Source organism: Podarcis filfolensis, assembly GCF_964270895.1.
Source record: "Podarcis filfolensis genome assembly, chromosome: 17".
Classification (NCBI taxonomy): domain Eukaryota; kingdom Metazoa; phylum Chordata; class Lepidosauria; order Squamata; family Lacertidae; genus Podarcis; species Podarcis filfolensis.
The window spans coordinates 27487841-27496033 of record NC_139621.1 but is presented as its reverse complement, the minus strand read 5'-3'; the positions used below and the strand labels follow the sequence as shown (position 1 = coordinate 27496033).

The 8193-nt window shown below is 40.9% G+C and overlaps 1 long non-coding RNA gene across 1 annotated transcript; it reads left to right on the top strand.

Moving 5' to 3' along the window:
- The first annotated feature begins 4524 nt into the window (after positions 1 to 4524).
- On the top strand, positions 4525 to 7426 carry LOC310753154. The gene is made up of 3 exons (XR_014543238.1): positions 4525 to 4674; positions 5605 to 5664; positions 7391 to 7426. It is a non-coding gene; the product is annotated as an uncharacterized lncRNA (long non-coding RNA).
- The last annotated feature ends 767 nt before the right edge of the window (positions 7427 to 8193 follow it).

The window sequence follows — 8193 nt, the reverse complement described above, 5'->3', positions numbered from 1 at the left end:
CTTAGCTGAAGTCCTCTCCCTGGACTCAGCTATAGAGCTGCAAATAAAATGTTTTAAGTGTGCTGTAAAGTGCAATATACAAATGTGACATGAGATGGTGACAGTGAGCTATGGCAAATTCAGTGTATTTTTCAAAACGTTTTTAACATTTTAACATAACGTCTTAACATTTTCACAGCGTTTTTTATTGTGTGTAGATTCCACCCCTGTCTCTCATATTTGTGCATGTAGGGGATATAAATGTAAAATGGTGAGTGTATCATGTCTCCAGGAAAGCAAAAATATCATTTTTTCCAACAGCACTCCCCCCTGCAAACTATGTATCTTGTGTCCAAAAAATAAACCCATGCCTTCAGCTATGAATAATTTGATATGTAATAACAATAGCAAATGGTATGTTCAAAGTTCCCAAAGTTAATGGAAAGGAACGGGAAAAATAAACATGCAACCAGTTAATCACACAGTGCATGATAAATTGCTATGCTTTGTACAGTGTGTGTCCCACCGCTCATGAGATAATGCTGAACTACTATGCACCCATTATGAAGTGCAGATCGCATAATAATCCGCGTATCATATTCTCACATCCAAACTTAACAGGTCATACTTTTATATTTTAATATTGTTATTTTTAAAATTTACTGCACATTTTTTTGGAAACACTTCCCCTGCCCACTGGCCCACAATGACTTAATAGCCCCTCTGGTTGAGAAATACTATGCTAAAGTAACAGAATCTTACCTCTGTGAGCCTGGAGAAGGTACAGCTATCAGAAATCATGCAGCCTTTTGTATCTGTACTATAGCTCGAGCCTGAAGAAGACAGCATTATTAAGTTTGCCCCCCCCCCTTCTCCCCCTGTAAACATATGTCTTCGGAAACAATTCAGTTTTACTTAATGATCAAATTTAATTTCAGCAGCCATTTGAGAGAAATTGTATTGAGGCCCATTACATAAATAAAAGCTATCTGGGTGCTATAATTCTGACCGGAGACATGAAAATTATACCTCTCCTTTGATGTGTTGACAGGCAGCACATATGAATTTACCTATTGTAGAACTATCTTTCTAAAGAAATAAATATGGGCATGGTCCAAGTGTTGGCACAGTATTCGTGGGCCAGGCAGAGTAAATAACAGATAGCTAAGCCGTCCTGCATTATGTAATCTGGGATTGCTTTGGTCTGATGAACATTTACTCTATTCACTTTAATGTTTATCGGTAGCTAGCCTTATTCGCAGGACCTTACATGCTGAAAATGGCCATATTAATTTTAAATAGTATCTGAATTACCTTAGTAAAGTTTTTGGCCTTGGGACCAGAGCCTTATAGGCTGGAAATTACCCAATTTGTTTTAGCTGATGTTGATGAGTTTACTTCAGTTAAGCTTCTGGCCTCTGTAACCGCAAGAAATTAAGGAGAAGGATATATTTTCTTGGTGAGTTCTCCAGCGTAGTTTTTCATATATATTATAAGAAAGAGAGAGGTCCTTTCTGTTAATGATATTAAAATGGTAATGAATTTCTTGAAGCACATTAGGAGTGGGCATGGTGACACCACTCGTTAGGTCTTTGTTTCAGCTATTAAAGTCTTCAGCTTCCAGATTTTATGTGGCTCCACAGCAGTAATGCTCAGGCAGCCATGACTTGAAGGAGGAACCAAGGCTAGGATTTCCATGTGGTTAGCTATTGAGGATGTGTGTGCTCAATATCAAAGCCTGAATGGCAGATCCTCCAAGTGTCCCTATTTTCCAGGGATGGTCCCGGATTTACAGAAGCTATCCCAGTTTCTGATTTGATCCCAGAATGTCCCGCTTTTCCTAAGGATGTCCCTATTGTTAAGTTGTGGGTGAACATATCAGACGACACAGCGATTCTTCAAACAGCTCTTGTTTATTCACAGGCCAGAACTGAACTGAAGGGTTCAGTCAGCCTGCTTATATAGAGCTCCAGTACAATGTAACTGTAACAATTTTCTAAAACTATCCAATCACTGAATGTCACTTTTGATCCCTTATTTGCATAACTATCTACAGTATCCCCCTGCTGGCCCAGGGTGAGAACTTCAGTACATAACACCTATTTTCATTTGGGAAGTGTTAGAGGGTGTGGAGTATTGTGACCCCCCCCCCCAAGCCAAGGAGATAAGTAACTATACAACTTTTAGAAGACATCTGAAGGCAGCCCTGTACAGGGAAGTTTTAAAATGTTTTATTGTGTTTTTATAGATGTTGTGTTGCCAGAATATCTGCCCTATCTCTTGAATGAACCAAAAATCACATGAGACGGGTGGAAAAGAGAGTCCAAAGTATTTTATTTCTGCACAGAGGTCCAGCGGGATAATTCCACAAAGACTGAACCCTTGCCAAAGAATTCTATACAATTTTTTATATATTGCATACATCCCATACATTTCAATAAAGTTCCTTCATACATTCTAATACAGTTCAAATCCCTTATCCAATCAAAACACTCAGATCCTCTCACCCCACTTCCTTTTAAGGCACTTAACCCTGTGAATGCTCTACTTCTGCTGTAGTTGGGATCATGCGTACTGGCTCCCAGTTTAGACAAAGGAGCATCATGTGATTGGTCAGGTTTTACCACAGTCTCGAGCATGCTCAGTACGCCAAGACCTTATTTGGTATGATTCTCTGAAATTTATGTAATTTATTACATCATTCTACCTCAGTTGGAAGCCACCCAGACTGGCTGAGGAGACACAGTCAGATGAGTGCAGTGTAAATAATAAAATTATTATTATTATTATTAAATAGGACATCCCTATTTTTATCAGAGAAATGTTGGAGGGTATGGAATTGGATATATAAGTCCCCTATAGCAGTGTTTTTCAACCACTGTTCCGCGTGCCGCGAGATGTTGCCTGGTGTGCCATGGGGAAAATTCAAAAATTCGAAAGATTTTTTTTAAAAAGTCAAATTTTCGCCCACTAGGCGGGCGCCGGACTGTGTCCTGGGTATGGGGGGGGTTGACCCCACCCTCGGCCAGCAGGGGTGCCGATTGGCGCTCCTCAGGAGGACACCCTCCACTTTTCTGATGTCCGGGCTGTGATTGGTCCAGACTCCAGCCTGGACCTATCACAGTAGGACATCATCTTCTGACTTCCTTCCCGCCCGAGCACAGTGTGCGCAGCAGCGGAGAGAAGAAGACGCCGTGACTCGAGTCACCAGGAGGACCGGAGAAGTTGTCATTTTATTTCTCTTCAGTCTCCACTGAATGCCTTGACTGGGTTAGGGACCCTTATAGCTCAGCATCAGTTGGTGGAAAGGACATGACTTCACAGGAGCAGGAGGAACTAACTGAACTGAGACAAAATCGTGGTTTCAAGCTAAGATTTGCTGATCTACCTTTGGACAGTTTTTGGTTGGATACTGCCGAGGAGTTCCCCCTTCTGGCAAACAAAGCTATTTTGACATTGCTCCCATTTTCCACTACATATCTGTGTGAGATGAGCTTTTCAAGCATGATTGCTATAAAAACTAAATACAGAGAGAGACTGAGAGCTGTTGATGAAGAGCTACGTGTGTGTCTTTCTTCAATTCCAGCCAGAATATCAGCTTTGTGTTCAGCCAAACAGGCCCAGGTTGCGCACTGAATAAAGTATTTTATAATTTTTCATATTTCTGTTTACTTACTATTTCATAATAAAGTAATTATAAAATACTTTATTTGTGTTTATTTGATTCCTATTCAAGAGAATTACTTTATATATAGTCAATATAGGCACAGAGTTAAATTTTTTAACATTTTCTAATGGTGGTGTGCCTCATGATTTTTTTCATGAAACAAGTGTGCCTTTGCCCAAAAAAGGTTGAAAAACACTGCCCTATAGTATGCCTTGTTGCAGTCTATGAGCTGGCCATGACTAATGTTAGAAACCTGGGTCTGTATTCAACTAAGTTTTACTCTGACTAGACCTATTATAATAATTGCCCTAAATTAGTCATGCCTATTAATTTAAATACAACCCCTGAGATTCTGGCTCCAGCTTGCAAGCCCTCCAATTCAACTGATCTTAGGGACCCAGAGCTCAATGGTGGTCTCCAGCTATGGCCACTTGGTCCCATCTTGGCTCTGTGTGAAGGTTATTTGAGCAGCAAGACAAGCATCACTAACATATGTCCAAATTAAAACATTCCTCTGATATGATTTCCAGTTTGCAATCCATCGAAAATAACCCCAAATAGATATGAATAGTTTGAATGGATTCTTTAAAAGGACAGGTATCCACTTAGCATATCACTAAAATGCTCCTTGCTACCTGCACAGTAAAAAACAAAAACAATGCAGTGCTTTAATTTTAGATTTCCTTTTTGTTTTTTAAATCACAATTTTATCCCCACCCCGATTACTCACGGCAAATAAAATCAGTGACCTTCAGATGACAGAATGATTCATCTTCAATATTGTTATGCATAAATTGTAGCAAAGATGACTAAGCTATGAATCTGGAAGCCCCCTTTTCAGTTCTTGGCTTTGTTGTGAACTCTCTTGACATACACAACACAGCCCTTGTTACTCTGCAATATTTTAGGACTGCTCCTTCATGTGTCCTGTCAACAAACTTCTCAGCCAAGGTGAGGTTTCATCATCTTCAAAAAGGGATGAGGCTTCAAGATTCTTAAAAAAAGCAAAGACAGGCTGCTCCTCTGAGGTAAGTGTGATGTTCATCCCAGCTTTAAGATCCTGACAGTGCAGGTAAAAAAGGTAAGGTAAAGGACCCCTGGACGGTTAAGTCCAGTCAAAGGCGACTATGGGGTTGTGGTGCTCATCTTGCTTTCAGACTGAGGGAGCCAGCGTTTGTCCACAGACAGCTTTCTGGGTCATGTGTCCAGCATGACTAAACCACTTCTGGTGCAACGGAACACTGTGACGGAAACCAGAGTGCACAGAAACGCTGTTTACCTTCCTGTTGCAGCGGTACCTATTTATCTACTTGCACTGGCGTGCTTTTGAACTGCTAGGTTGGCAGGAACTGGGACAGAGAAATGGGAGCTCACCCCGTCGCTGGGATTTGAACTGCCGACCTTCTGATCAGCAAGCCCAAGAGGCTCAGTGGTATAGACCACAGCGCCACCCGCATCCCAATCCTATGCATGTCTACTGAAAGGAAGTCCCATTGAGTTTAATGAGGTTTAATCCCAGGTCAGTGTGTCTAGGACTGCAATCTAATTCTGCAATGCTTCTGAATCATTATATTCTGCAGTGCTACAGAATAATTAAAGCAGTGAAATTTAAATTTATGCTTGCAATTGTTTTAATTTATTTGGTTGCATGAAGAAAACATATTACAACAGTGAGACTAATTGGAAGTCATTTTTATTTTTATTTTTATTCACAAGATTTATAATTATTTGTATTGCCGGGTGTATAAATGATGTTTGTTATACTATTATTGTTTTTTCCTTTTTATAAATGTATTTATTTTAAAACAATAAAGACATTAAATACGGGGTGGGGGGGGGAGAAGAAGAAGTAAACATACTACAGTGATTAAGACCTGACTCTGTGCTCTTCCGTTGGTTAATGTAATGTCCATAACATATTGCTCAGTTTCTGGTACTGTTTTGTTTTTTTCTTGTAGCAGAGATAATGCCAACCTGGGCCACACACTTTGTTGTATAATGAACAGAAAACATGCAAAGTAAGGATTTAAAACTCCTAGGCATCTTAGGAGCAGGGAGAGGGCTTCAGGGACAAAAAATATCTTTCCTCTACTATTTTGGATTACAGAAGATTTGCTCTGTGCACAGTGATAAGGAATAGCTGTTAGCAAAATCACGGTATCACGTTGTGGCGCTGGAGCTTCTGCAGGGGGATCTAAATGTATGTATGCAGTTGCTACTCTTGACATCTTCAATTCGAAGAAGGTTTAAAGCAGCTCAGAAAAGACAGGCTCCTCCTTGTTACTAAAGTAGAAAGAGGGGAAAAGAGGATTTTTTTTATTAAGGTCTCAAAGCTGTGTGAGATTGAACATGTGCCTGCTTTTCCTGGGGTCCTGGATAGGATTCATGGCTGCAGAAGCATTGTTAGGCTTAAAGTGGTGCTGGGAAGGGTGCCAGGCAAAGCCACCTTACATCCCCTGGACTGCCCTGCATTCTCTGCCACAACCAGCTTATTGCACCTGGCCACCTCCTTGGTGCCAGTCCACAACTCCATCCCTGACATTTCTTGTGTGAGAGAAAGATGCAGCAGCAGCAGCCCCAGCCTCCATTTGAAAATGGAGCTTATAGAATAATAGAATAACGGAGCTCCCACTGCACTCCGGAGGCTTTGCGTTGCTTTCGCTGAAGCCATGGAGCCTGCATTCACTCCATAAGATGCACACACATTTCCCCTTAATTTTTGGAGGTGGGAAAGTGTGTCTTATAGAGCGAAAAATACGGTAGCTCCGTTTCTATTAAATGTTTCTCTAGCCGCCCTGCTCCCAGTGCAGCCTATTGCCAGAAATATTGCCTGGGAGCCCACAGAATATAAATTCTGTCTTTGGTGAGGGAATATCAGACTACAGCAACTTTGGACTGGCTGGGTACTCTCCTGAGAGCAAGGTTTCCTCCTTCTTTCCCTTCGGAGTGGGATCTGGGGAGACCAGGTTACCAAAATGGGGAAGGCCCTGGGGTAAATTGCAAATAGTTTTTTGCAAAACTGTAGTAGGATCCTGGTCAAATTCCCCATTGCCACAACCTTTCTGTTCTGTTTTATCACCCCTGCCCCTGGTAGTATCATGAACTATTATTTGCAGTTTGTCTGAGATCTGCCCAATCTGTAAAAAGGGAGGAAAAAACACACACAAGGAAGGCTATTTTTAGAAAACTGTAGCAGCCTTTCTTATAAAAGAAGTGTAAACGTGTATAAGATTTCTCCCATCTAACTAGAAAATTGGTTGGAGAGGGATATGGTAATTTTAAAAGATAGCAATTGGTATCTCCAAGGTAACTGGGTGCTAAGAAAACAGGTTGTGAATAATAGAAAATATTTTAAAATTCAATTTAATTTAAAATTAAATTGGGACTCAGTGAAACTCCTCTCATCTATGTGATAGGAAAACTTAGGGTTCCTTTAAAAGCCACTTAAAGGTGCACCACTGATAAATGATTTCAGCATACCCCAAAGACCTTATCTTACAACATCCCTGTTCCGTATTTTGAGAACTGAGCATGTATGGTGTCCATAGGGTTGCAGAAACATTCAATTTCTGACATTTCTAATTGAAATAATTATGACAGCACAAAAATAAAGGTTGAAACAACAATGCTTACTGGTGTAATTACCGGTAAATATGTTAACACCTCCAACCAACAGGTGGTGCTATATTTTTCCTTATTCCTTATTTGCTATTCTATATGTTACTATATTGTTGTTCCATCCAGGGACAAATCCAGGACTTCCATACCCTCCAACTTTTCTCCGATGAAAATAGGAACGTTCTATTTAATGATGATGATGATGATGATGATGATGATGATGATGATGATGATGTTATTTATACTCCACCCATACTCTGTTTGGGTTGCCCAACCACACTGGGTGACCTCCAACATAAATAAAAACATAATAAAACATTTTAAAACTTCTCTATACAGGGCTGTCTTCAGTTACTTATCTCCTTGGCTCAGGAGTCGCATAATTCCACAACACCCAACATTTCTCTGATGAAAATAGGGACGTCCTAAGGAAAAGGGGGACATTCTGGGATAAAATTGGAAACCAGGACAGCTTCTGTAAATCCAAGACTGTTCCTGGAAAATAGGGACACTTGGAGAGTCTGGATTTCAGCCATGTTCTGAAGACTTGCAGTGAATTTACAGAATTCCTCCGTGAACAAGTATTGTTGCAAAACCAGAGGATCAGAAGAGTATGCATATTTAAATAGTGATATGTGCAGCTGGGGGGTAGGCTGAATGTCTGGGCCCCTTTCTAATTACAGTCGTACCTTGTTTTGTGACCAAGATCCATTCCTGAGCCCCGGCTGCTAGCCGAAAAGGACACAGGGCAAAGTGCTGTGTCTGCGCATGCGCCTGGAGCAGAGCGGTTTGTGCTTCTGCACCTGTGCGAGCAGCAAACCCAGAAGTAACACATTCTGGTACTTCCGGGTTTGCTGCGGACGTTCACTGAAGCAGACACTAGACAAGGTGGATGTTTGTGGCAGTATTACTGTATTTGAATAGCCAGG